Below are 27,463 nucleotides of genomic sequence, written 5' to 3' on the forward strand. Positions count from 1 at the left end.
ATTAGTTTCCAGTAGTTATGTCCAACCCAAAACTGATTCCAGAGCTTTGCTCTGGGAGTCCTTACAGCCTGTTGTACTACAATATACACAGCATTCAAGCTGTTTCACACTTAAGTACCTTCTCTTGACTGTGTATGCAAAATAAATTTTAGCAGCACACTCAATAAAGAAAGTGCAGATGAAATGGATGTGGGAAAAACTGTCTTACTGCGAATAAAGTAAATATTGGTGCAGCAGATCTTTGTAATATCTTTAAGTTTAACTTGTTTAACTCCAAAGACTAAAATATGCCTTCTAAGCCAAGATTTGCCAATATATTTTTCATTTACCTTGGTTTTTTCCCCAGTTTTGTAAAACAATGCAGTGTTCTTTCTCTGCCAGCAAGAAGTGTATATCTACTGCTTCATAAAATTGAAGCAGGTTGAGATCTCACAACAAACAGCTCCAACTATTTATTAAATTATTTTAGATAACTACAGATGAATTATTTAATACAGCACATACCTTTTTATAAATTAAAGTGAATGAACCAGTAAGTCTTATGTGCATCTTCTTGTTCTATTTCTGTCTTCCCATCCTTTCATCCCCACACGAATCCTAATTCTCTCACTCCCCTTTCAAAATGCCCTTTGTTTCCTTCTCTCTTTCTGCACATCTGGTTGTCCTGTTCTTCCCCCTTCCCCCCTCCAGCTTGATAGTCTCATTTTTAAAGCTTTGTTCTGCAAAGTACGTAATTAAGCAGTAAGACATGACAGGGCATGAATATCGTTATATTAATTGAGCGGAGAGAGAGGGAAACCGAAAGAAAACTACAGAGAAACAATACCAGCTGGCACTCCATGGGTGTATAATTTGCAATTCATTTAGGAGAAAGCTCATCCACGGGGTGGAATTTTCACAGGAAAGTGATGGCCAAGCCCATGTACCAAATGGGTGTTTCTCTGAGAGGAGCTTTGCTTTGCGCTTGCGGCAGCCTCAGGGCTGCAGCTCTCGCTCCTTACACCTGCTCTGATCTCTGCTGCTGGCCTTTTGTGACCCAGGGGGCTCTGCAGCCAAAAATCTGTTAACTGATCCATGGAGATGGATGGCTCTTTTTGATGGCTGTTGCAGTGCAAGTGACATTTTTGTGCTGAGAAGTAGGTGTTAATAGCATCATTCTGTACTTAGCTAAAGTGACTGTAGCATCTGTCCAGTGCTAGTCATTGTAACAGCTATTTTCACTTGAAAATGTGTGAAGAAAATACTAATGTATGGTTGGCAAGGGCCTGCAAGTGTGAAGTCTCTACTGCCTATCTCTATGTCCAAGTGGTGTACAGTAAACTTTGTCTCTGAGGAAGAAGAAAGAGGGCAAATGAAAACTCTTTCCCATAAGAAAAGAGCAAGCTGGTAGCAGTCACAGCGGGGAGAGATGGGAGAAGTAACTGCGTGCACAGAGCAACCAGCCCACTGTGCTAAAACTGGAACTGCTTTTTAATTTTCTGTAAATTTGGTGATGTTTTAGTAATTTATGCACATCAGAGTGGAGAAATGAAAGCTGTAGTGGTGTGTGCAGTTGGGCTGGGTCAGATTGAAAGCTTTAAAAAGAAAAATTCGAAATTAATTCCAATGCAATCTCTTTCCTGGACTAGGCCAGTTTGCATTACAAATGCAATCCTGAGTTGAACTGAATCTATAGAACATGCTTACAGTTATTTGAAACAACAAGGCTTCTGCAGGTAGAAGTAATTGAGAATTAAACATGTAGTTTAACTTTTTCATCTGTGTGCGTGTGTGAGCATAATGATACATCACTGTGCAAGCCTGTGATAGCACAAAGTAGGATCAGAGATGCACTTCGTGACAACTAATAAAGTACAGAACATTTTGTCTGTTTTCTCAGACTTTCATTCCTCCCAGCTACTGACTGGCTTCCAAAAAATGCCGAGGCATTGGTCAAGAGTGGTTCGAGAAATACAGAGAAGTTATTCAAAAAATCACATGAAAAATTGCTTCCTCTTCTGTACATTTTGAAGTCTGATGTAAGACATGAAAATATTTAGGTGATCTTGGTTGTTTTCTTGGAGGCACCATCTTTCCATTCATAAAAGAAGTGGCAGGCAAATATGCAGCACTAAATGTAGTTTTATTACACAGATGCTGTGCAGCATGTTTATACATATATGACTTTGCCTCATATATGAAAGGAATATATTTGTATATGATTGGCAAAGATCTGGCCACTAGTTTTAATGAGCAGCTTTTTCATTTGAGAAAGTAGTTTTTAATGTGTGGGGTTTTTTAAAACAAGTGTTGATACTGAAGCATCAGAATGATAGTAGGACCAAAATTCTTGTGGGCAGTTGTGTTGTTCAGAAGAGACTCCAGATAAAACATTCCAGATTCTTCTTAGTAATTATCCTAGGCCAGAATAGGAACTAGGACCCACTTTGCTTTCATGCCTTTTTTCCTGGCCACTGGAAAAGACAGCCCTGTTCTAATTTTGTCTTTAAAACAAACATAATTCTGTTAACTCCATTCATCCTGTAGACCACCTTACCTCATACAGTGATTTTGACCTCCCAGAATTCCCTACATTATAGTGATTTATTTTTATTTTGCTTTCTCTCTTGGAGGAAGGGCAATACTTTCATCTTCCATGCCAAGGCCTAGTGGCTGCAGCTTGTGTGCTCTGAGGTGTATGTGCTTGCAGTTGATGTACTTGCTTTTGTTCCTCGTGTGCTGGGCTTCAATCACTTTTAGGGTTTTTAGAGGCCAGCAATTGGCATCTGTGAGCAGTGCCTGCTGAAGGTACTGAGAATTGAACATGGATATCGCTTTGAAAACTGTTGAACTGATGTTAATTTTTGCATTCTGTTTTATACTAGAGCAGTTTTGAGAGGGTTGTCTTGGTCTCTTGGGAGAAACTCTGTCATGAAGATAGATTAATAAATAGTGAAAACTCATTGAGTGACCCTACAGTAAAAAGAACTTAGGCTATTTCTTGTATCTTATTTTCCTGAAGATGTTGAAGTGTAGGAAACAATGGGGAAAGAAAAAAACATCTTTCACTACATTTTATGGTGTTTCTGCTGCCTGGATTCTGTCACTGTTGCTTTATGACTTACCTTACTTCCACATTTGCATCCAAATTGAGTTTGACCCTTCAGAAACAGGGCAATTAAAAAGAAATTAATACTTACTTTCTTCCCCCTGAGATTCAGCTATGTCCACAGCACCATCAAGGAATGGATATTATGGATTTTGACTGAAATGTCATGGAAGAAGAGTGGCAACAAGATGCATTTCAGCTGGTTTTGTGACTTCTGATGCTTGATGAAGTTGCAGAGCCCTGTGTATCAATCTGTCTTCCAATAAAGTGTATTTAAACCTTGGGAGGCTCTTGCTGCAGCTCTTGGTTTTTTTTGTACCAATACTTCCAGTTCCCCCTAAAGACTTTGTTTTTCACCACCCTTGAGTGAGGATGCCTTGTTAACCTCACCTGAATAAAGGAGTGTCAGACATCCTTAGAGTCTGTGTGACTCTAAGTAACCGAAAATCAAATTGTTAGACATTTGTCCTTCAACTTCTTGTTTCTCATGTCCTCCTTTCCTTCCAGAGCTTTCCTGCATGGTAACATGCTGTTTGATTTCTGTCATATTTTCCATGTTTTGTCTCACCTCCTCAGAATTTCTATAAGAATTCAAAAATTCTGCTTAATTTTCCCTTTACATTTTAAATGTTATATCCCAGGCTTCAGGCTTTGCAGCTTCTTCTTTATAGTGGAGTATTAAAATATCTTGTCAGTTTAATATAGTCTTGGCTTGCATCAAGAAGGTTCCTGTCCAGATTTCCAAACAGAGAGTGATGGGTAGCTTGCCCTTGTCTTTGACTGCATGAAAAAACCCACATTCTTACTCTGCTTTTGTTGTATCTTTGTTGCCATACTGATAATTTCTTATTTGTTATATGGCAGTACTTTGGTTTTTCAGATGTTAATGGCCACAGAAGTTCTCTCTGCCCTCTCACTTCTTGTCCATGATTAATTCAATTCTACTTTTTTTACCTCATTATATTAATATATTTAGTGTGTTTTGTACTTATATTTTTATTCATTACATAATAAGAATGTACTTTTTATTTGAGAACTTGATCTTTGTTTAAGTCATAAGGTCAAGAAACACATACACCGAATGTTTATGTTAGTAGCAAAATTGCTAGAGTGGGTCATTGTGTTGCAGTATCCTTTAGTTTGTGGAAGATTCTGGTGAACAAGAAGGATTTCAGAGACCACTAGTAAAGAATGAAATATTACTGGAACTGCAAAAATCTGTGGCAAGCTATGGCAAATTTGATTGCGTTGGGATGCATATGGAAGGATAACTGTTCAAAATAGTAATAAATATGTAAATGTTTGAAGTAGGAAATCAAAAGAACCATAAAGTCAGTGGAAATGCTACAGCTGAGAGAATTCTTACCTGTTTAGACAATATGGATGAATAATAGTATTTTCCCAAATTATTGGGTTTGGAAGTGCCAGTGCAGCATTAACCCAAGTTAATGGGCAGTTGCTGCACAGTGGATCTTTTTCCTGGACTGCCAAGTCTGCCTCTAACTCCAATGTGATGCCTTGCAACAGGAAAATAGATTATGGGAATGCCATATAGAGTTGTGGCAGAAAGCCTAACTCAGGTAAGAAATACAGCCCATGGAAGTATGAATTGGAGAAAGAAAATGTGGGTAGAACACAACTTTGTCCTTTGTAAACAGAAGTAGTTTTTGAGTGAAAACTAGAAAAGATTTAAAGTTCTTGATTATTTTCTACTGAAAAATCAGCTTTTCTCTCATAAGAGCAGAATAATTTAGAAAAGCTGGTGCTGCCAGTTTTCATTAAAAAAGGATTTGGCTGGAATATTTTTATTTTATTTTGCGTTTTTATGTGTGTGTTTTGGGGTGGGGAGATGTTGACTGAGGTTGTCTGTGGTGTGGCTGCTTTTCCCAATCACCAAGGAAAAGTAGTGGAGTTTCAGAGTCAGTTTTCTAATGATATCGTGGAGCATTAGCTATTTTTAAAAAGTTTAAAAAATCAGTTGAGATGGACAATTGTCAGAAATTGTTTCAGTTTAGGCAGATCTTCCCTGAGAAAATCTTGCTTTCCAAGGTGTTAAGGGAGGAATATAGATGCTTTCCAACCAGTGGAAGAAACCAAAAGTCTTGCAAGTCTCTAAAGCTGTAAACTATTCCCAGTGCACATGACACAGTGGGCAGAAATTTATGCTTGATCTCAGCTGGTTGTCTGTGCCCTGGAGCATGAAGACTGAGGTTCTTGCAATTTTTAGTCTAGTTACAGAGACTATTAATCATTATGCTCAATCCCTTCTTGGATACTGCTAAGCTCTTTGTTCAATATGTTCTGAGCTATTGAACCTCACAGGTCAATTACACCGTGTTTATAAAACTAATTCTAGATTTTGACCAGCAATGAAAACATAACCCTCGGTGGGACCAGCTATTGCTTTTTAGTCAACTGTTGTTTTCTCTGTTACATAGGTGAGTGGAAAACCACATCAAACTGATAAAATATTCAGATTTTATACAGAGGGAAAGGCAGCTAAGTGCAGATGAGCTTTGGAAATTTCTGTAACCCTGTCTTTGTTTCTGTTCAGGTTTCTCAATAGTAATTTTGGGGTTAGTGTTAATTCTTAACAGTCTGTTGACCTCCCATGTCACAATGGGCAGTTTACTCCAGTGGATGGATGTCTGCCACCATTGCAGTGCTGGGATTTTACTCCCTCCATCTGGAGTAGAGTGATGCTCAGCATGTTTAGGTAGTGTGAAATTTCATTCTTCACTCCCCAACAAGTGAGGCATGTGCCCAGATAGAGACCTGGGACGTGATTCCCCCCAGTTTTTTCTTTCTTTCTTTATTCACTGATAATTTCATTAGCTTGATTCTGGTGATGTACTCAAAGGAAAAAAAAAAGAAAGAAAAACAACAACAACAACCCCCCAAACAAACAAACAAACCCCCCAAACCAAAACCAACCCCGACCCAAAACAAAATGCCAAAATATACAATGAAAATAACTGGACCCCAGTATTTTGTTATATATTCGGTAAATGTCAGGAAACTATAGTTGCTGTTAGGATAGCTGTCAATTTGTAAAAGGTTATCAGCTTCCCAGACAATTTTGTGGACTTGGGAGAAGACCATCTGGAGGAGAAACGGAGCATATCCAATGATTGCAGAGGAGCATCATCACCAGTATCATACTCAATTAATGCAAATGTTCAGCTGCTGAATTGCTGCATAAAAAGCTGACACAACACCTTGATTTTTACCTTGGGGAAAATTTTTATAAAACATCACCCTGTTCTGGGAATGAAAATTACCTGTCATTAGGAGCATAGGCCAAAACTTACATGTTCTTTCTCTTCTAGGAAGTGTAGTAGCTGGCTAATTTGTGTGCTATGAAATAAAAACTTTCTCAGTTGTGTAACATGCGTTTCATCATGGTAAGTTGAATAGGCTAGGAATTTTTCCTTCCAAAATTAAAGATGCTTCTTTTAGGACATATTTGCCAGCTTGAACAGGCAAATATTACATTTATTCTTTTGAAGTGCTGAGTGTTGAGCATCTCTGAATCAGTGCTTCCACACATGTGGGAAGGGACCTTCCCTTTCTCCTGCATTCATTTCCCCTGGCTGGCCTCTGCAGTGAGGCTGTTTGGGAGCTGGCCAGTTTCTGTTCATTATGTAGAAAAGATACCAGACTCACAAAGACTTTCATTTGTAGATACTGAAACCTTTTGCAAAGCAAAATAAAAACTTGTGTATCCTATTTTAACTCAACAGGGATTATTAGAGCTGCTTTGTGATTTTCTGAGCAAGATAAATGTATACATTCAAGTAACTAAGAAATAATGTGGGCATGTTGTTCCTGTTAGATTCCAAGTCTCATTTGGAAATCTTTCAAGTGTGAGTAGATGAATTGGACTGAGTAGTGCAGTTAGCACCACTATCTTACTCAATACTGTGGCCTTTCAACTTCCAGTGAGTTACCAGAAGCACCCTACTGCAGGGACGGTTTTTGCAGCAGTAGAAAGAGGGACGTGAGGAAATCTCTTGTACAGCCACCCCCTCAAAACATGATCAGCTATGAAATTAGACCAGATTACTCAGAGACTTTTCCAGTTGATCTTGAAAGCCTTCAATGAAGGAGACTGCACAACATCTCTGGATAACCTATTCCAATCCTTGGCTGTCAATAAGGTTGTAAAGTTTCTCCTTATGTCCTCTCCTTCATAAAGAAGTTTATGCTTGTTGTTCCTTTTCCTCTTGCTATACATTATCATAAAGGGCTCATATATCTTTTCATAACCTCCTTGTAGGGCAGTTGCTATTAGATTCTGTAGCCTCTCTCCCGCGGCCGCGGGGCTGTGCGGGAGCCCGGCTGGGTGCCCCGGCCGGGCCGAAGATGGCCACACGTAGTGCCACTCCCGGATCCCCTCCGGAACCCTGGGTAGCGGTTACCATCTGCGGCGTGGGTGGCGCAGGCGGGATCTCGGCTACGAGGTACCGAAGCAAAGGAAGGAGGAGTGGATGCCCATATAAATACCAAGGATCTTTTAATCTTCCCCAGTGGGGTCAGGGACAGGCGACAAAGAGGGGGTCACGGGGGACGCTGATAAAGGGAGTGGGTGTGATGGGAGGAGACACAAAGCTAACCAATAACGAGGACCCAGGGAGGAGCGTGGGTTACAGCTAAGCCACTGAGGATCACACAGGGGAGGGGAAAAACCCCAGGGGCAAATCATACATCGAATAAGGGATGACTGACACAGAGAATTCTCGAGATAAGGGGGGTGGTTACCATGACAGGCGGGGGTGGGCAGCTCCAAAAGGGAGGGAATAGGGAGAAACCGTTGTGAGGGAAGTACATGGGGGGAACCGAGGACCAAACCCTTATTGAGTTACAAAAGGAATAACCGATTCTAAAAACACACAATGCCACAGATTCAACTGAAAATATCTCTTCTCCAGGCTAAGCAAACTTCGGACTGTCATACCCCCTTCACAGGACAAGTTCTGTAGCCCCCAGCCTAGGGTGCTCTCCGTTGAACTCACGGGTTTGTCAGTGCCTGGTACTGAGGAGCCCCAGACTGGTGTCAGTAATGTAGATTACTGACATTCTGGTGGTCTGACGGGTGCTGAGCAGAGGTGCTGGGTCACTTCCCTGGCTCCTGTTCCAGCTACTGACCCCCACTGCTGATGTGGGCATGGGGCTCTGGTGGAGCTTCCATCTGCCACCCTCCTCAGGGTTGTGTCTGCAGATCTGGCCCACGCACTGACCCACAGCGTTGGAAGAAGGGGACAGCGTTTGGGACATCTTTACTCCCAGATGCTGTATGTCCTTGTTGAACTGCATGAAGTTTCCATCAGGACATTTCTCCAGCCTGTGCAGGTCTTTCTGGATAGCAGCGCTGGATACCAACGTCCCACACCACCAGCTGCAGAGAGTGCACTCTCTGATCTCCTCCAGGTTGTTGATAGGGGTATTAAACAGGGCATGTCCCCAGATGGACCCCTGCAGCACCCCATTTGTTACCAGCTTGCAGGGACAGTACAACCCATTGGCACAGCTAGCCAAACATTTTTTAGCCCAGCTAGTTGTCTACCCATCCAGAATGTAACATCTTAACTCGAACACAGGAATGCTGTGTGAGACTGTCAAAACCTAGTTAAAGTCAGTGATGTTCATCAGTCTCATGTTGTCCAGAAATCCAGTCAAGATTTGTAGCAGAGCAGACAATTTTGTTATTCAGGCAAGATTTACCCCTGCTGAATCCATGTTATCTGTTGCCAGTCACTACCCCATTTTTGTGCCTAGAAATGTGTTCCGTGAGAATTTGCTCCATGATTTTTCCAAGGACTTAAGTGATTAGTTTGTAGTTCCTTGATTTTCCTTTTGTTCTTTTCCTGAAGAAGAGTACAACAATCTTTGGTCATCAGAGACCTTTTGCAGTCTCTATTTCTAAGGGGTTTCATGTCACTCAAAAGCTACTTCAGGAACAGGTCAGTACTTAGTTGTCTACTTTTCAAGCATACTTGAAAAGTAGACAACTTCAGGCTGTCTGGAAATGCTTGAAAGAGAAAAAAATATCCTTTCGCTATTTCTTCTAGAAGTTAAAATGTTTTTATTTTCTTTCAAGTGTGGTTCTTTTGCCCCGATGCTCTGTTCCTGATAGAAAATGAAGTTTACATTTACTATGGTGTTTTCAAGTACAGTGAAGGCATTTCCACATTTGTAACATGACTGATAATCTGCTTATGCATCTAACCACATTATTACCTAGAAACTTCAGAAACTGTTTTGCAGCATGCCTCAGTCTTTTTTCTATAGCCAGAGTTTGTCAGAGGTGCTGTGGTTGCCATGAACTGTTTAGATGAAGATGCCAGGTGCTAATGCAGGATCACAGTACTAAGGAAAATTGTAGGGTTCAATGTTTGACAGCATTCCCTGTTCTTGTCCTTGGAGAGGAGGCTGGCTAAGATTCTGGGAAAAATGGTGCTGACTTTATTTTTGGTGCAGAGAAGCTGTTATGTAAATGCCTGATATCAAAGGTGTATGTGTCTTTGAAAATGATTGTGTGTGTTGGATTTTTTCCTCACTGTCTGATCTTTCTAGCATCACCTGGATCTTCAGCACCAGTAGCTGGTGTTCTGTCAGAGCTCATTGCAAAGTATGAATCAGAGCCCTTAATGTTTTGTTTGTCTAAAAGAGCAACCTAGATAACATCTGTGTCTGTCCAGCTGTTTTCTTGACTCCAAGCATTACTCATTTGGCTGAACACTTGCTTCACTGACCCTGTTACTCTTAGTAGACTCTGGGGCAGGATTCTGGAATGCCTGAGCAAATATTTTTGGAGATCTTAATCTCTGTTTTGACTAATATGAGCAGTGGCCTTCAGATATTCCACAAAAGGCCCTTTGAGTATTGCACAAAACCTGAGAGGTTGGCATTTTAGGTTGGGTCTGTGCAAGACACATAGATTTATCATTACACAAACCATCCCCAGCTCTGCTTTGCCTGGGAAGGGTAGGTCTGTCACCATTTGCCTGTGGCTCAGCTGCACTGATGATGCAGGTGAGGCTCGTGGTGGTGGAGCAGAGGAGCAGCCCTGCTCAAGGAGGTGTGGGCTGTCTCCATGCATGCTGCTCCCCCAGCCCAGCCTTGGGTGCCTCATGCTCAGAACCACCTGTTCATGCCTCTGATATGGAGCACTAATAGTTATGTACGTGTGGAATAAAATAAAAATAAGAAACCTAGAATGTCTTTTTCTTGTAAATAACTAAATTGAGCTATTTCAGATTTATTAGGATGTGAAATGGTGTGATGGGACTTCAACAAGGGTGTGGTTACTATTCTGAGAAGCAGATGTGTAAGCATAAATGATACTTGCAAATGCAGACTGTTAAATATGTAGCCTTATCTTTATGTAGCCCTATTTTGTGCTGTGTGCACAATGTACAATACAGGGATGTGCAAAGAGAGCCTTATATACAGATAGTAAGCAAATAGTACATTATATTCATAACTTCTTTTCCTGTGCTTACTTAAAGAGTCAGAAAATTATTGTAGAACATTCAGTGATACTGATTTCCACTGGGATAAATGATGTATTATAGGAATGCAACTGGAAATTAGGTGATTAAGTAAGCTTTATATTGGGCACTCTTAAAATACTGCCTGCTGTGGGATTGATGCAAAAATGAAAGTTGTTTCATAATAATATATCATACAAAAACTATTTCAAGAAAGGTCAGTGGAGCAAATTGGGGAAATTTAGAAGAAAAATATATTTTTTTCCTATTGCATAAAAATCTTTTAGGTTGTATATTTAGACAAATGTTTTGCCTTGTGGGTGGCATTTTATTTGCCAAAATTTATTTTGCAAGTGGCTGACTTCTTTAAAGGCTGTGTGTCAGTTAAAAGGATATTTTTCTTCTTCAGGTCTCTGTTACATGATCGAAACTATAAAAGTGTTTAGAATGCCTTTTGTTTAAGTGTTTGCAGTGTGTCATGCTCCACTTTTAATTACCAGGGAATAAAGTGTTAATTTTGATGTGTGACTGTGGAAAATCTCTGGCCCTTTTTATATGAGCAGTTTCTTTGCTGCTTGTGTTTTGTGGCCACAGTGACTTTCTGTCTCGTTTTCATGCAGGTTAAAACCTCTTTGGCATCCACAGCAAGGCCCTTCTGCTGGCTGAGTCCACTTGAAACAAATCTCTTAAACCTTCAGAGTGTAGCATATCAAATTGTTCATTGAAGAAAGATTCTTAAATATATTTATGAAGGAAAGAAACCTAATGTTCATTGTTTTCCCTTTCTCTTACTCAGAAAAAATAATGGAAAAACAGATGTTCACATTTTCTGATCTAAAGGTGAAATTTCCTTATGTGGTGGGGTTCTGTGGCAGCCATTGGTTTTTCCCCAGCAATTTCAGGCCTTAAACTCAGGCTTGCTTTTGTCTAATGGCTGATAATGTCACCTTTATGTGAATTAGGCCGTTTTGAAGTCTTTTTAAAGTCTTACAGATAAAGAGGGTTCATACATATGGTGCTGAGCTTTGATTTTTCTGATACAACACTGCAGCATCTTTCTTCAAGTGAAACAAGGAAATTGGCATTGGGTGTGTTTTAGGATAAAGCCTTTTTATTCCTGCTTTACTTTAATCCTCAAAGTCTTGGCTTCAGAGGTCTACAGAACCTGACTGCACCCATCTATCAGTCCTCTCCTTGTCAAAAGTGTTGCCTTCCTTTTTAAAATGTATTTCTTTTTTTAAATTATTTTTGGCATTTTTACCTTCACTGCTTTTGTCCCTTGAGCTTTCCTTTAATAAACATCTGCTAAAATTGCTTCAACCCTTTTTAATCTATCCTACTTTTTTTGCTAGTTTTATTGCCATCTGTTTCCCCATGTTACAGACTAGTGCAGAATGTTCTTGTCACGTGTCAGCCCATTTAACTAAATAAGGGTTCCCAGTTTGTTATGGTTTTCCTATGGCATGCCCTATCAAGTGATAGGTCTCAATAACATGCTTTTGAGCAGGAGACTACATGAGTGACTTGCATCAGTGATTTGGAAGGTGAGTATCAAAGGTCTTCAAAAATTTCCTTTCTGCTCTGAGCACAGGGATGCACTGAACCACTGGGATCAACCTAATCCCCTGGGATGCCAGCCATTTGAGTGGGTAAAAGGCAAGCAGAGGGTTTGACTGTGCCAGCTGTGTGGCAGGGAAGCAGCTGGAGCGCTGCCGGGGAGCAGCTGGCAGCACTGGGCAGGGACAGAGGGGCTTCAGAGCCAGGCAGGAGTGTAAGCACTTGTCTAGCTGCAGTGGTTAAGGAAAGTGTCTCTGTACTTCCATTATTGACTGATTATGAAAAATGGAGCTAATGTTTTAAGGGTAAGCTCTGACATGACAAAATGACTGATGCAGAACGTCGCTTATTTGGGACTGCAGTGAAATCAGTGGAGCAGTAGAAGATTTTCTCTGTATTTTTGGTGGCATCAAAGCATGCCATGGAAAAGTATTTTATGTACTTATACAACTAAACTGATTTAGCATTATGCAAATAGCATGGTAGAAAAGCATTTTAAAGACAAATAAGTAAAAAAAGGTCTAAATTTTACATTTTTTTAATGTTATGATTACCTTTAAAGCACTGTGATTCAGAATAGTTTTGACTGGGGAGAAAAAAGTTGAAAGTTTAGTTGGGTGGGGAACAAATACTCTTATGCTGAAGTTTCAAGCTAGACTGCTAACCTCTTAAATGTTGAATCGGTTTTTGACAGTAATAGTTATCTCTGCTGAATTAAAATTTTCAACAAATGGGATTTTTAAAATTCTGTAACTAGTTCATTCAGAAACTGGAAGCTAGCTGGTAGCTGAAAATCAGGATGCTGTGTTCTCATCTTCAGAGTATCTGCAAATATGAGCCTGGAGGGATGATGTGTACCAGTTCTTTGGTCACCAAAAAATAGCAATGAGGAACTTTTCGGATTTCTAATAACCGCAGACAATAATGTACTTGTAAAGGATGAAATTTATTTTTGTGGGTTTTCCTGTCTACTATTTAAAATGTTTTATTTACTCAAACATCGTAATCCATTTTAATTCCAGTTTCCTTCTACATGCTGCTTAAGACAAATGATAAGGAAATAATTTCTATTTATTAGACCTCAATTATTCGGTTTTTAATAGTAAAACATAAATTGAAAATATGAATACATATGTAACTGTTGAAGCTCATCATTGTGTATTTCTTACTTTAAAGAAATTCCAAACTTAATGCAACGCTTCCAGTTAGTCAAAACCAGCTCTTTTATTACTCAATATAACTAATACTATATAGCCATTTAAGGACAATCCTTTGGCACAAACTTACTATAAGTTCTAAAATAAGTTTTTCTGCTTGATTAAAAGGGATGATTATAGTTAATTTTCTCTATGGAAATAAGAAGGACAAACTTCCGTATCTGCCAGTGACTTTTGTTGTTGAAGGTAGAAAATCCTACATAGAGTTTGTGGGCTTAAATCTTAAAACTAACAATATTCTGTAAATAAAGTTCTAGTTGAGGACTCACAGCTCATCAAAGAAGCCAGCAGCTGATGGGTCTGAGAACAGGTCACCAAATTTGCATTTGGAGGTAATTTTCTTTTTATAGCACAAAGTAAAGAAAACCCTATTAATGATATTCATTCAATGCTGCCATTTCTCAACAAAATCATGTACTTACTGCAAAATGTTTTCCCATGATGACATTTTTTGCTTCTTATGTAACTGTGTCTGATCTATGTTTCTGTTCGTGTAAAAATGAGAAACCCTACATGAATAAAAGCAATTTAAAAAAAAAGAAAACACAATCCTCTTCTCCCTAAGAACTGAGTCTACCATGTAGGTTATATAAAATGTACACTGATAAGTAAAGTCATGACTTTTACAGTTGGAGGTGAAACAAAGCCTGGAGTCATATGCATTGGCTTTCCTATTTGTCTTCTGAAACCTCATTACACTTTGCAAATTTATTGCGTGTATTAATGCTGATCCACTAATGCTAATTCTTGGGAGCTCAATGAAATGCATTTCTGCTGATTTCTGACTGTCATTAGTAACCATGAAAATGTTACTTCTATCTGGATTTGTCAGTGCCTTTTCTTTGGAGCCTTTTTCCTGCATGAAGGTTAAGCTAAATTTGTGGTGACTTTAAGTCAGGCAATGTTCATGTTCTACTGAAAATTTTGGGAGAAAGGGCAGTGTTAGTTCTGAGAGCAGATAGAAAAAGGTTTTTTTCACCATATGTTTAACATGAATTATGATAGAGGAATTAAGGTTGAAATTACTTTAATTTAATTGACTGTGGGATGTAGGTTTATAATGCTTAATCTTGGGAGGCCATATTTTAGAACTGCCTGCTCTAAAACTGCTTCAGAAGCATTTTGGTACCACACATGCTACCACATTGAGCAGAATGTGCTCAAGCACTTTTGGAGCAATAGTGGTTGGGTCAGTGAGCACGGGTGACACGCAGTGTCAGGTGGTGTGGAACCAGGGCAGCATGAGCCTCTGAGCTGGCTGGGGCATGGTGGTCTGCAAATGTCCATGTCTCTGAGTCTGTAGGTGTGTCCACTTAGGCATACACTTGAGCAGGGATCCAGGAACCTCGTAGACTGAGTTAAATTCAAGAAGATGCTTTCTACATTTTTGTTCTATGTCACAACCATGAAATTTTTCTGGTACAAATTTTAAAAAAATCCGCTATATGAAATGTGTTTTAAAAATGCCTGGAGGGAGCCAAGACATTATGGAGATGAAGCACTGCCGACTGACCTTGCACTATGTGCAACGTCCACACATTTCCATAATGGCATTACTTTTCCTATTAAGTTGAGTGAATTACAGCAGGTTTTGTTTGAAGTGTTTGCTCTAGTTGTGGCATGAGTGAATTCTATGGCTTTTAAAATATTGCTAGTGTGCTGTAGTCATGGCTGCTTTGCAATCAGTTGCAGTTCAGTGCTTACTAAGAAACATAATTTCTTTTTAGAGGGAATGTTATGATAGAAGCAAATCTTAATGGATTGCAGAGAGTGAAGGCTTTGCTTTTAGTAAGGAGATGTGAAAGGAGGTAGTCAAGATGACATGTTTATGGTATAGTGAACAATGCCTCAGATCTAATTTTATTCCATGTCTTTAATACTAATTGTTGATGCTGGTGTTAAGCCAAAGTAATAGTTTTATAGCAAACCTTAAAACCCTAAGGTTGTTCTATTGAGTGGAAGACATTAATGTGACATCGAAGGAAATCTTCTCATTGGAATTTGATAGCAGAATAAAATTTGTATAAAAGGCCGGGACTAAATGAATCCATTAGATTTCACAGTACTTTTAACCTCAGAACCAACCTGAATTCAAGTACTGTTTCTTCTGGCAGAGAAAGTGCTGTGAGGCTTTTAGCAAGTTATTAAACATCTGAGCCTTAATTTTCCATCTGACAGATAAAGAAATTAGTATTTTTCCCAGTGAATTTTGAAGATAGATTTCTTAGCACATCTTGAAGATATTCAGATGTTAGGGTATTAGGAAGGATGGCCTTGAAAATACAAAGATGAAGTCAGACAAAAGCTATTCAGTATTGCTTGCATTCCTTTGCTCCCATACCACAAAGAAGTTTTATCCTTTCTAATGTGTTTTTTGGATTCGTATGGTTTTTTTAACCTTTTGGTGAAAAACAATGAAATGAACCTTTGCCAAGACTAAAGTTTGGCACCTTCTTGTGAAAGAGCACTCTATTTCTGATGTTTTGAGTATAAAGGCCTTTATCAGACAGTCTAAGGAAAAGCCCTTTTTCTGTTACTTGGTTCTGCTCTAAAGATACTTGTGGAAGAATGTAAGAATGTAAATGTAAGAATGGAAATGGTTTCATACTTTTAATTGATATTTGTTTTTTATTGCTTTAACTTCAGATTTTGGTTCAAAAACATCTGTTTGATAAGGGCAGGCTTAATGTTGTTTATATTACCTGGGTTTGAAATGAAAAGCAGCAATTAAAAAATGTAAATGAATATTTCTTGAAAGTGACCTCTGGGATGCACTTGATCTGTGTAGTTTGTTACTGTTTATGCCATAATATGTAGTTTAATATTCAATGATGGCTTGCCCCCTGCCCTCTCAAAAGTTGAGCTTTGGGGGAATGGAGTTGGCAGAGTCAGAAGAGAGGCTATATTATTAATTAAGCACAAGCAAATCCCGTGTCCAAACCCCTTGAAGTTTGAGATCCTACAAAGCAACATACCAACTAGGAAACTTTTATTTCCCAGGCTGGTACATGCTTTCATGTACTAAGCTCCCCCTGTCTTGTGAGAGAGCATTTCTAACTTCTTGATCTCCATTCAAATGGCTCGGGAAATGGAAGTGCTCTGGCCTGGCATGATCCTTGGAATGATGTGTCTGCAAAGACTGTTTCATTTCTTTAGTGATAAGGCATCTGCTACTAGCAGGGAAGAACAAGGATAAGAAAAGGATAGTCTAACTATTCCAGTATAGGACAAGAATTTATTTCAGACCTCTGTAAATAATACTGGAAGCTTTGTTGGTAATCATATTAATAAGCAGTCCTCAGTGAGCCAACATTATTAAGTAGTACTTTTTAAAGATAGATTTGAATTGCTTGACCCCTAACTGCCAGCTGTTTTAAAAAAATACATGGTCCATAAGGCCTATCAAAAAATTGAGTCATTTTAGATTCAGTGCTTGCTGGAAGCAGAAATAGGCCAGCTTAAAAATGAGTATAAACTTTTGAGGATGAGATGGACGGCGCCCTTTATTCTTTATGCTGAAAAAAAATCCAAATTATTCTGCTTGCTTTCTGCTCTGCATGTTCATGAAGGAGTACAGGTGCATCCCAGAGTCCATGTTGAGGCAGACAGAACTGTTTTCCTGACTTGACAGCACATGCATTCTGCAAGCCACACTGTTTGCGGCATCACTTGGCAGATGCCAATTTTCAGCAAAGTTAAGGTGGTGTAGGAATGATTAGTAATTTTAGAAATGATACATCCTCATTTTCTCAAACACTTAAAGTTTGGAAAGGGCTAGACTTTATTCCCAAGATTTTTTTTCTGCTTTTGTCATTTTATGCAGCTTTTCCTGAAATCGGCATGCTGAAAATATTCTCGATTAATGCATATTGGAGGCCTCTTAAAGCATAACTGAAATTTTCTAGGATTTCCTATTGTAAAAGCATACTGCAATTCCTTAATGGACCTGTGCTAACCTACCTGTGCATGTGCTAAAGCACAAAAAGGAACATCTGGAAAGGGACAGAGTCAGAGAGCTCCTGGACATATCCCCTCAGGATTCAGGCCATAACCTGAGGTGCCTGGAGACTATGAGGGCAGGATACTGGTTTTCCCCTGAATATGTTTAGTGCTTCTAATATATGAAATATCCTCCAAGAGAAAGGAGCCTAATAAGGAATTTGAGGGGTTCAGGAAGATATTAGAAAAGCACACTGGGGGTCTGTGGGTATGTGTGGAGGGTGAAAGCATGAGTGGGCATGGAGGGCTAGGAGCAAAGGCAGGATCAGAAGCAAATTTTAGGGAGATGGGCAAGAGTCCAGGACTGTGGGAGGAGATGATCTCTAATATTTGGAGGTCCTTTAGGGATTTCAGATCTCTCTGTGGAGTCCTTAGTCTCCCTGTCCTGTTCAGCAAATAGGCGAGAAACTCACTGATATGCAGAACTTATACACAGCTGATTTTGGGATGGAAGCTGTTACTGCTGTCACTGTTTAAACTTAATTACAGAAGCCTGTGATCTAATCCTCCTGTTAAAATATAGCTGAGAGAGATCTTTATCATCAGGTATTTTAGAGGAAGAAATAATGTTCCATACAATAGATTTGAACCACAGTGCCTGGTTAAAATTTACCTTTAGCTTTGAAGCTGTTTATTGCATTTATTTTAATGGGGTTTCAGTGTTGCCATTGCTGACAAATTAATTGCGAGTCTTATAAACTTTGTACTGTTCTCAAATGTTTAGAATTTGTCATATGTGACAATCTTAGCATTTCATAAGTAACTGAGAGATAAAATCAATGTGTGTACTGAAGACCTACATAAAATTTAATCAGTGGTGTTGAGCATATCATGTAAACTACAATACAAGTTTTTGGTTTTTGTTTGACCAGGTAGGGAAACAAGACCTGAGGGGCCTCAACACATGAATTGGTTCTGTGCTGCTGGCACTAACCTTCAGAGAAACTGGGAAAGGTGGTGTCCCCCTTCCCAGACTTGTGAAAACTGTGATAAAACCAATTAGCCATCTGTGCATGTGTTGTAATTGGTGGTTTGTGCTGTCATGGGTGGTTAAAGAACAACTAGCCTTTTGGATGTTTAGCTCCCAACATACTGGTTGCACACAGGTTAATGAGACTCCCCAGGAATATAAACACCCCTGGTATAAGTGTAGAGCATGAGATGTGTATTTTTATTGCAACATTTCAAATAGAAACTGTTTATTTTGGACGTGTCAGATCTGTGTTTGGCATATGAAATTCAAAGGCAGCCATAAGACATTTTAAAGTGATCTTTTCTTGGGTTTTTTATACCACTGTGGCTTCCAGTGAAATCTTTGTTTGAATTCTTCTCGTCTGAGTTTTTATTGCTGTAGTAATCTTTTCTGCTAGTACTGTCTTTTTAAATTTTAAATTATTTCTCTTTCCTGAGGATAGATGGATATTCTATTAGACATATAAGCCCTCAATATTATAAGTTCTAGAAGCATTTAAGGATTTTTTCAGTAATTTTAGTTTAAAATTTTGTCAGGCAGCATCCATAATTTTATGCTGAAGTACCTTGTGCATAAAGGCTCTCCCACTTCTATTGGGAATCATACCTCAAAAGAGGTGTTCTGCAGCATTTACATTTCTGAGGCCTTCAAACCTTTTCTCAGTTAAATTTTAGGTTGCAGTTTGTCCTTGGAACACACTAGGGGAATCATAATTGATATGTTATCATGCTTCTCCTATTTTAAACTTCTTTCTTTTTAAACTATTCAAAATTAAATGGGCCACTGGTTTTTTATGGTAAAACTTTTGTATTGCTCCTGATGCTATAAGGGGTTTTGTGAACAAAAAAATTGCTTCTCTGTCTATTAAGAGTCCGGTAAAGTGAAGACCTATTTTAATGACTGAGCTGCTAGGGCAATACTAATTTTATTTTTCAGTATCAATTAAGAAGACATTGTTTGAAAGAACAGCTGAATAATCAAACATTAGTGACTCTGCTTCTTACAAGCTTCTAAGAAAGTGTGATCACTGCTACATAGTTTAGTCCATGAGCCATATGGCTCATGTTGTCTCATTTTTTTGAGAATTTATTGGTTTTTTCTAAAAAAAGAAGGTAAGAGTACATTATTATCGTTGTAACTGCATGTAGGTAGTCACGGGACATCTTAGATTGTGAGAGTTATTGCTTCAAGGGGATTTGACTTTGTTTTATGGTACAGTAAGAATAATTTTCATAGTAATCTTCTGCTAAATCAGTCACAAATTAAATATTAGTACCAGGTTTGGGGTTTTTCCCCCCCAGAAGATTTTGCAAGTGGGTTTAGTGCATCCACAAATGGAAGAGAGAGAGAGCTGGTGGACATCATGGGGAGGCTGCTCATGATTCTTTTTGGAAGGTCATGATAATCAGTCCAAGAGACTGGAAGAAAGCAAACATGATCCAGACCTTTGGAAGGGTGGCAAGGAGGATGCAGGGAAATTCCAGCCAGTCAGCCTTACCTCAGTCCCTGGAAAGCTGATGAGCCTCTCAATTTGGAGGCCATCTCTACCCAAATTTCTCTCACTGTTTGGAAGCACACCCCTCCCACAACTCAGTACTACAGAGAGCTCTCATGCAAAACTAAATGAAGTGTTTTGTGGAGTTTTTAGTTTGAAACATTGTGCTGTACATCCTGCAGCGGTGATTTAAGTGGAAGAAGATGTCCATTCAGAGCCTGTCAGTTCCATGGAATCATTCCCCTTGTTTGTCATAGACCTTAATTTTTCCCTTTCCTCATGTAGTAGGATTCTTCAGCTTGATACAGGAGAGATAGATATAAGCTAGATAAATTAATCAATATATTTTTTTCTGTGTCATTTAACCAAAAGAAGTTTCATTTGGATTTGATAGAGTGAAACAGCATGTTTCCTTTAAAATTTCCTTTCAAAAAATTAATGAAAATCTGAAATAAGGTAAGGAAAATTCATTCTACCCTCTGAAATAATTATTTTGCTCCTTTTAAAATTATTAAAACTTTGGAGGCTTCTTGAATTTTTTTTATAGGCCACATATTTGCTCTTGAATAAATCTCTTGATGTATGAATCCGTCCCAGCCCTCTGCAGCCACTGTGCTCCATCACATGAAAATCCATGTTCTTCTACTTAATAAGATCATGGCACAATAGGGAGTCTATTTTAGAATATACTGTAATGGGGTTCAGCTCTAGGGGTATAGAAAGAGATGGTCTGGGGAGCGAAAAAACCTCTTAGGTGAAATACTCTGTGGGGATGGGTGCTCTCTGAACATTTAAGCTGCAGCAGCTATGCCACCACTGACTGTATTTTGTAGAAGTATTTTTAATAGTATGAGGAAGAGGCTTTTTTCTCTTGTCCTTTCTGAAGTTTTTTATCTTCAGCAGCTCACTCCTCCTGAGATTCTTTCTATTTCTCACCTAAGAAGTCATGGGAAAATAGATAAGCTGCTCAACATGCATTAAAGCTTTATCAGTTTCTGGACTGAAGTGCCCTTCAGTGAGAATGCCCAGGTGAATGCAACCTTCTTGTCTGAATTACTGAGATAAAAGAGGACAAGAAAAGCAGTCTGCAAGGGGGTAGCGACCCAGACTGTAAAGGGTTTTATAGGTCAAAACCAACCCTTTGTATTTAACCAAAGAACAGATGAATATTAGTGCAATACCTGCACTTCTGGTGCTTGTTTCCTGGGACTACTTGACTCAGCATTGCAGCACTATGAGATTTGACATGCCTTTTTGCTGGTCATCATTCTTTGCCAATTTGATTAGTAAAGAACAGAAGTACAGGTGACTGCAGTGAAACCCTTGTCCATGAGGTAGTGCTGCCTTCTAGACAAATAGAGCTGGAAGGAGGGGAGATGATCCTTACAGCTGCTTCTCATATTTCATCATGAGAACGAAGAATATTCTTAAATCAAGGTTTACTTGAGTGTTTCTGTCTAGTGTGTCTACCACTTGTTTAATCTGATGTCATGCCCCCATCTAGCCCAGTGTTTTGCTATCATCAGATTTTCCAGTCATTGAGGTTTGTGTGATGGTTATACATCTGTCACATGTGCTGTCTATGCCATGCAGAACTAGTAAAATATCCATTTTTGACACTTAGAGGGGAATAGCAACTAACCCTCCCGGTAGGAAAGAAAGACATGGAAGAGGGATGAAAAAATGATGTATTAAAAACAGTTATTTAGTTGAACTGCCAAAAGTTTTGCTTTCTGCATGGCTTTTGCAATTTAGATTATTTGGGTTATGGTTAAAATGGTAATGGTATTTCATGCTGATATGTATAAACCAATGCCATGAAGAAGTTAACTGCAGCTATTCATGTGTAATGGTGAGTCTCAACAAATTACATTATTCTGGATAAGAATTGTAGGGTCATGGGACAATAGTGTGAAGATAGTGGTTAGGTGTTCAGCAGTACTCTGAAAAACAGGCGATCCTTCAGAAGAAAATAGGAAAAGAAAGGAGAACAAAACCATAGCTGTCATGAAGTTATTGGAGGAATGCTAGTTTTATAAATACATTAAATATTAAGCCTTATAAAACAGAAATGACATAGTACATGTCCTTCCAGTGCTGGGACCCCAGAGCTGGGTGCCGTGTTCCAGGTGGGGTCTCTCTCACCAGAGCAGAGCAGAGGGACAAAACCTCCCTGCCCTGCTGCCCACGCTGCTCTTGGTGCAGCCCAGGACACGTCTGGCTCCCTGGGCTGTGAGTGCACATGGCTGGGTCATGTCCAGCCTCTCACCCAGCAGCACCCCCAGGATCCTCTGGGCAGGGCTGCCCTCAATCCCTTCATCCCCAGCCTGTGTGGATACTGGGGGTTACCCCAGCCCAGGTGCAGCACGTTGCACTTGATTTTGTTGAACCTCATGAGATTCCCATGGGCCACTTCTTGAGCTTGTCCAGGTCCCTCTGGATGGCATCCTGTCCTTCAGGCATGTCAGCTGCACCACCCACCTTGGTGTCATCAGCAAATTTGCCGAGGGTGCACTTGATCCCTTCATCTATGTCAGTAGTGAAGATATTAAATAACACTGGTCCCAGTGTGGACCCAAACCCAAAGCCTTTCATGTGAGTATCTCAAAGTGAAAATGAAGAGAGGCTAAACTCCAGTGCTTTCAAAGAAGATGAGAATTTTGGTGCCTGACATATTTAAACTTAAGAAAGAGATGAAGGTGAACTCATCATTTGGTGTTAAGTTTTAATTCATTTCTAGAAAGCTTTTTTATCCTAGCTAAAATGCTGTGGATGACTTTGAAATAGGGTATCACTGAGCTTTGTCCCTTTAGGAGATCCTCTGTAGCAATATATGTAACTCAAAAATGAAACATTTTGAGGGATTCATCCCTGGGATTTATACTGGTAGATATAAAAACTTATTGTTATTTCTTTATAATTATATCTAAAGAAAAACTTTGTAAAGTCTGTCTTTAGTATTCATCACTAAAATTTGCATCACAGACATATTACTATCCTTTCCTGGTTAGTCTGGTTTTGATTTGTTTTGTTGTTGTTGTTGGTTTTTTGTTTGTTTGTTTGTTTTTTTGTTTTTCTTTGGATTGCAAACATGAGTATTGTCAGCTCTCTGGGTGTCCTGGGTTACATTGTGGGGTGTAACCAAACTGTGTCTTCTACTCCCGTCTACATTACTCCTGATGAACTCCTAATAGTGGTTGTTTGCAGCAGCTTCCCCTTGCACACCCAGCCCTAAGGCTGCAAGCTGGGTGTTTGATAAGGGAAAGAGGCAAACCCTTGGGAGCAAGGTAGTGTTTCATCGTCTCACAAATTGACTCAGCTGTGGTAATTACACCCAGCCTAAGGAGGTCCTCTCTGCCAGTGGGCTGTACAGCCCCACTGGACAGCTGTAACCACCTAGGCCATCAAGAACTTCCCAAAATATCCTATGACTTACAGGATTGCATCATTCCATTGTGAAATTCTCCACTCTGGGGAGGTGCTGGGCATTCCTGCCTGAATCTGACCATATGTAAACTGGGCACTTTAGGGACTTGGGACACCAGAGAAAAAGCTAATCCTGGGTATGCCCATGCCCCTGGGCTACATGCTGGGGCTGGGCTGCAGAGCCACAGGTTTCACCACCCACTCTGACATCAGCCCTGCTTGTGGTGCCGATGACCAACATGCCCTGCTGGAGAAGAGAACTGTGGGGGATCAGATGAAGCAGAACCAGACAGCAGATGATGAAGATGAGAACTTGAATGACACCAATTATGATGACTTTAATGGCTACACTGGGAGCCTGTTCTCACGTGGCCCCTGTGAAAAAGGTGATGAGGAAACATGCTATTTATGTGGCTTTGGAGAAGAGGATGGATGAAGGCAGAAAAGAGAGAAGGGAACAACAAGAGAAAGAGGAAATAGGAAAATACCATATGGAACAACCTAAAATTCAGCAGCAGTTCTCAAACTTGAAACAGAAGTTAGCAGAGGTTACTGAGGAGTAGTGGCTGAGTATTCCAGAGGTTGGTGATGTCAGGAACAAGCATCAGAGGAATCCTTGGTATGAGAAGCTGACTTCTGTACCTGACAGCTTCTTTGCAAACCATTTACTGTCAGGAGAGAATCATACTTCCATGGTCCCACACCAGACACAATTTGGTGGATTGAATACTCCATATCTAGGGGGACTGAATATGCCATACCCAGGAGGAATGGCACCAGGCTTGAAAACACTTGAGGCAGGGGAATTGGAGATGAAGATTGGTAAAGCCAGGAAGACCTTGATGGACCGTAGGCTAAGCCAGGTGTCAGACTCTGTGAGTGGCCAGACTGTAGTGGACCTGAAAGGATATTTGACAACTTGAATTCCATGATTCCCACATGTGGAGGAGATATTGATGAAATGAAAAAAAGCCTGTTTATTCCTGAAATCTGTCCAAGAGACCATTCCTCATCATCCATCAGCCTGGATAGCATGAGGCCAGCTGGAGGAGGTCACTGGCAAACTCCAGATGGCTTGAAACCACATCTTCAAAGGAACAGAGATGTGTCCTAAGACTAAAGATATTTGCTTGTAAGCTGCTCGGCTTCAGCCTGGAGATACAGCCAAGGCTGTTGTGGCCCAGGCTGTCCAGGACCTTCCACAGTCTTTCTGAATTTATATCAGAGCAGCAGAGCTGGGGATGGATCTCTGTGACAAAAAACATGTCCTTGGGAAAGCCCTTGTGCATGTTCCAAACTTGGTGCATTTGTGGAAAACAGCTATGGAGCTGGAGCAACCTGAGGTTGCCAGGGTCATGCTGAGCAGGGCTGTGGTGTGCTGTCCAACTGGTGCTGAACCATGGCTGGGGCTGGCAAGGCTGGAGACATGAGAATGCTCATAAAATCCTTACCAAAGCCCAGGGGGATATTCTCATGGATTGCCACTTCTGGATTACTGCTGCCAAACTGGAGGAAGCCGATGGAAACACCCAGATGGTGAAGAAAGTCACTGACAGAGCCATCAGATCTCAGGTCTAACAGTGTGGAACTCTACAGGGAGCACCAGATACAGGATGCCGGGCAGTGTGATAAAGCTGGAAGTGTGGTCCACATGCCAGGCAATCATGTGAGCTGGGATTGGGATCGAAGAAGATCAAAACCAACCTGGATGGAAATGCAAACCGTTGTGTTGCTTGCAGTGCTCTGGAGCGTGCCTGAGCCATTTATGCCTATTCCTTGCAAGTTTTCCCCAGCAAGAAGAATGTGTGGCTGCAAATAGCCTACTTTGAAAAGAACCGTGGGACCAGAGAATCCTTGGAAACTCTTTTGCAGAGAGCTGTTGCTCACTGACCCAAATCAGAAGTGCTGTGGCTCATGGGAGCTAATCTAAGTGGCTGGCAGGAGATGTGCTAGCAGCCAGAAGTGTCTTGGCCCTGGTTTTCCAGGGCAACCCCAACAGTGAGGGCATCTGGCTGGCTGCCATGAAGCTTGAGTCAGAGAGCAATGAATATGAAAGAGTGAGGAGGCAAAGGCTCACAGCAGTGCCCCCACGGCAAGGGTCTCCATGAAATCTGTGAAGTTGGAATGGGTGCTTGGGAACAGTGCTGTAGCCCAGGAGCTCTGTGAGGAAGCCTTGAAGCCCTATGAGGACTTCCCCAAACTGTGGATTATGAAAGGACAAATTGAGGAACAAAAAGAGCTCATAGAGAAACTATGGGAGGCTTTGTAATGCAAACTGTGTATGGAATCAGTCCCTAAACCCGCAAAATCTCTATTTGTCTTAAAGTTGCAAAACTAATTGGCACTATGCTGCGTTGTATTTTGTTTCAGACCGTGACTTTTTAAGTGAAGTTCCACCATACCAGATAACGCATCTATTATAGTGCAATTTTTGGAATTGCAAAGCAAGTTTAACATCATGTTGTACTTGGAATAACTTGTCATGCATTCTATTGTGCAATATTACCACTGCTTCACTTGCCATCTTAAGATAAAAATTTTCTTTGCATTCAATGAGTTTGTATCATTGCTGGATTGTTTTATTGAGGTCATGTCTTCTTGTACTTTATGTATTTTAACTCAAACTCAAAATTGTCAATTTAAGGAAGGGGGTCATATTTTATGGTCACCTGTGATAGCAAGATTATGAACTGGGGTTGGACAGATGTTCCATCCAGCACTCAGTTTCTGGACACAGCTTCTTAACTGTCTTGTTAAATAATTTCTTAATGAAACATTATCAGTGGCTTGTGAAGTGGCTGGCTAGATGTCTAAATGACTCTCACAAGTGAGTAAATTTTCAGAAATGTTCATTTTTTCCTTGTATATTGAGTCTGCAGTTGTCAAAATGGAAAGGCTTGTGTTGAGAAGCAGTGGCTCTCCTTAGCCATGCCTTTTCTTCTATGAAGAGAAAGTGGGCTTATATGGATGTATGAAACTTTTACAAATTACTGCATTTGGTTATTACACCTTGGAGAGGAGGGAAGTATTAGCTGCCTTTCTCCCTTGCTCCCTGTCTACCATCCTCTCAGATGACTCAGTGTAGACTCCTGGAAATGGGACATTACTTTCAAGTTCGTTTTACTAGTCTGTAGTATGATCACTAGAACAGAAGTAATTATGGGCATTTTTTTAGTATGCCATGTTACTAAATGATGGTTTGCATTTTTAGTTAATTGACCATCAGAGCTGTGACATTGTGTAATTTCTCTGGTTTAATTGTAGCAATTTGCTATTATCTTGAAAAGCTCCAAAGATACCTCCTTTTAGGTGAAGAACTGTTCCCAAGTGCTACATAGCATTTTGCAGTCTGCCCTGGGATGAGAGTGTTGGCAGGATTTAAGTACTGATAATGTGGAACTTGTACTTGCAGCTGGCTTCCAGGGAGAATTTTAAAATCTAAATTGAACTCCATAGTTCTTTGACTTTTTTTTAAAGTCATTTTATTGAAACTTTTTTAGATTAATTATTCTTCCACCCCCTTGGAAGAAACTCAATCCCCTGCTGCAGGGGTCTTTGTGTGTTCCATCATCTCCATTCTTAATTCTAGATAGCCTTTGCCTTCCAGCCAGGTTTCCCTAACCCTCTCTGTGGTACCATGGGCAGCAGCAGAGCACGTATTTGTGCTCTAGCCAAGACATGTTCAACCACAGTCTGCAAATGGTGTTGGGAGTAGGGCAAGGGATGGGGCTAGCAGAGGAGAAAGGGGGGGGAAGAATAGTAGGAAGTCAAGCAAAAATGCTGGGAAGCCTGCATGGATGAACAAAGACTTCCTAACAAGACTCAAACATGAAAAGGAATTATATAGAAGGTGGAATTGAGAACAAGTAATGGGGAAGGAATGCAGATGCGTCTTCCAAGCATGCACTTAGAAAAGACAAATTCCACCTGGAGCTGGATCTTTTGAGGAAGGCCAAAGGCAAAGGCAACAAGAAGGGCTTTAATGCAATACATAGATTTTTTTTCTACATTTTTTTCATTACTGTAAAAATAATTAACTTTTAATTATGGGAGGTTTGTGTGAGTTGTATCTCACTGCAGAAAGGCCATGCAGAGAGAGATTTAGACAAAGACCCCTTGGCAATGATCAGCTGTATGGAGTTTAACAAGGGTGAGTGCCAGGTTTTGCACCTGGCGTGGGTCAGCCAAGTATGGAAGACTGGAGAAAGTCCGGAA

At 40.1% G+C, this 27,463-nt stretch overlaps 1 protein-coding gene and 1 pseudogene across 4 annotated transcripts in view; both read left to right on the forward strand.

Moving 5' to 3' along the window:
* Positions 1-27,463, forward strand: part of CDK14 (cyclin dependent kinase 14) — a 344,690-nt gene that overhangs the window by 36,800 nt on the left and 280,427 nt on the right. The gene's annotated exons all lie outside the window — the stretch shown is intronic.
* LOC132336635 (pre-mRNA-processing factor 6-like) lies at positions 7,454-25,517 on the forward strand (annotated as a pseudogene).

Source organism: Haemorhous mexicanus, chromosome 1, assembly GCF_027477595.1.
Source record: "Haemorhous mexicanus isolate bHaeMex1 chromosome 1, bHaeMex1.pri, whole genome shotgun sequence".
Classification (NCBI taxonomy): Eukaryota; Metazoa; Chordata; class Aves; order Passeriformes; family Fringillidae; genus Haemorhous; species Haemorhous mexicanus.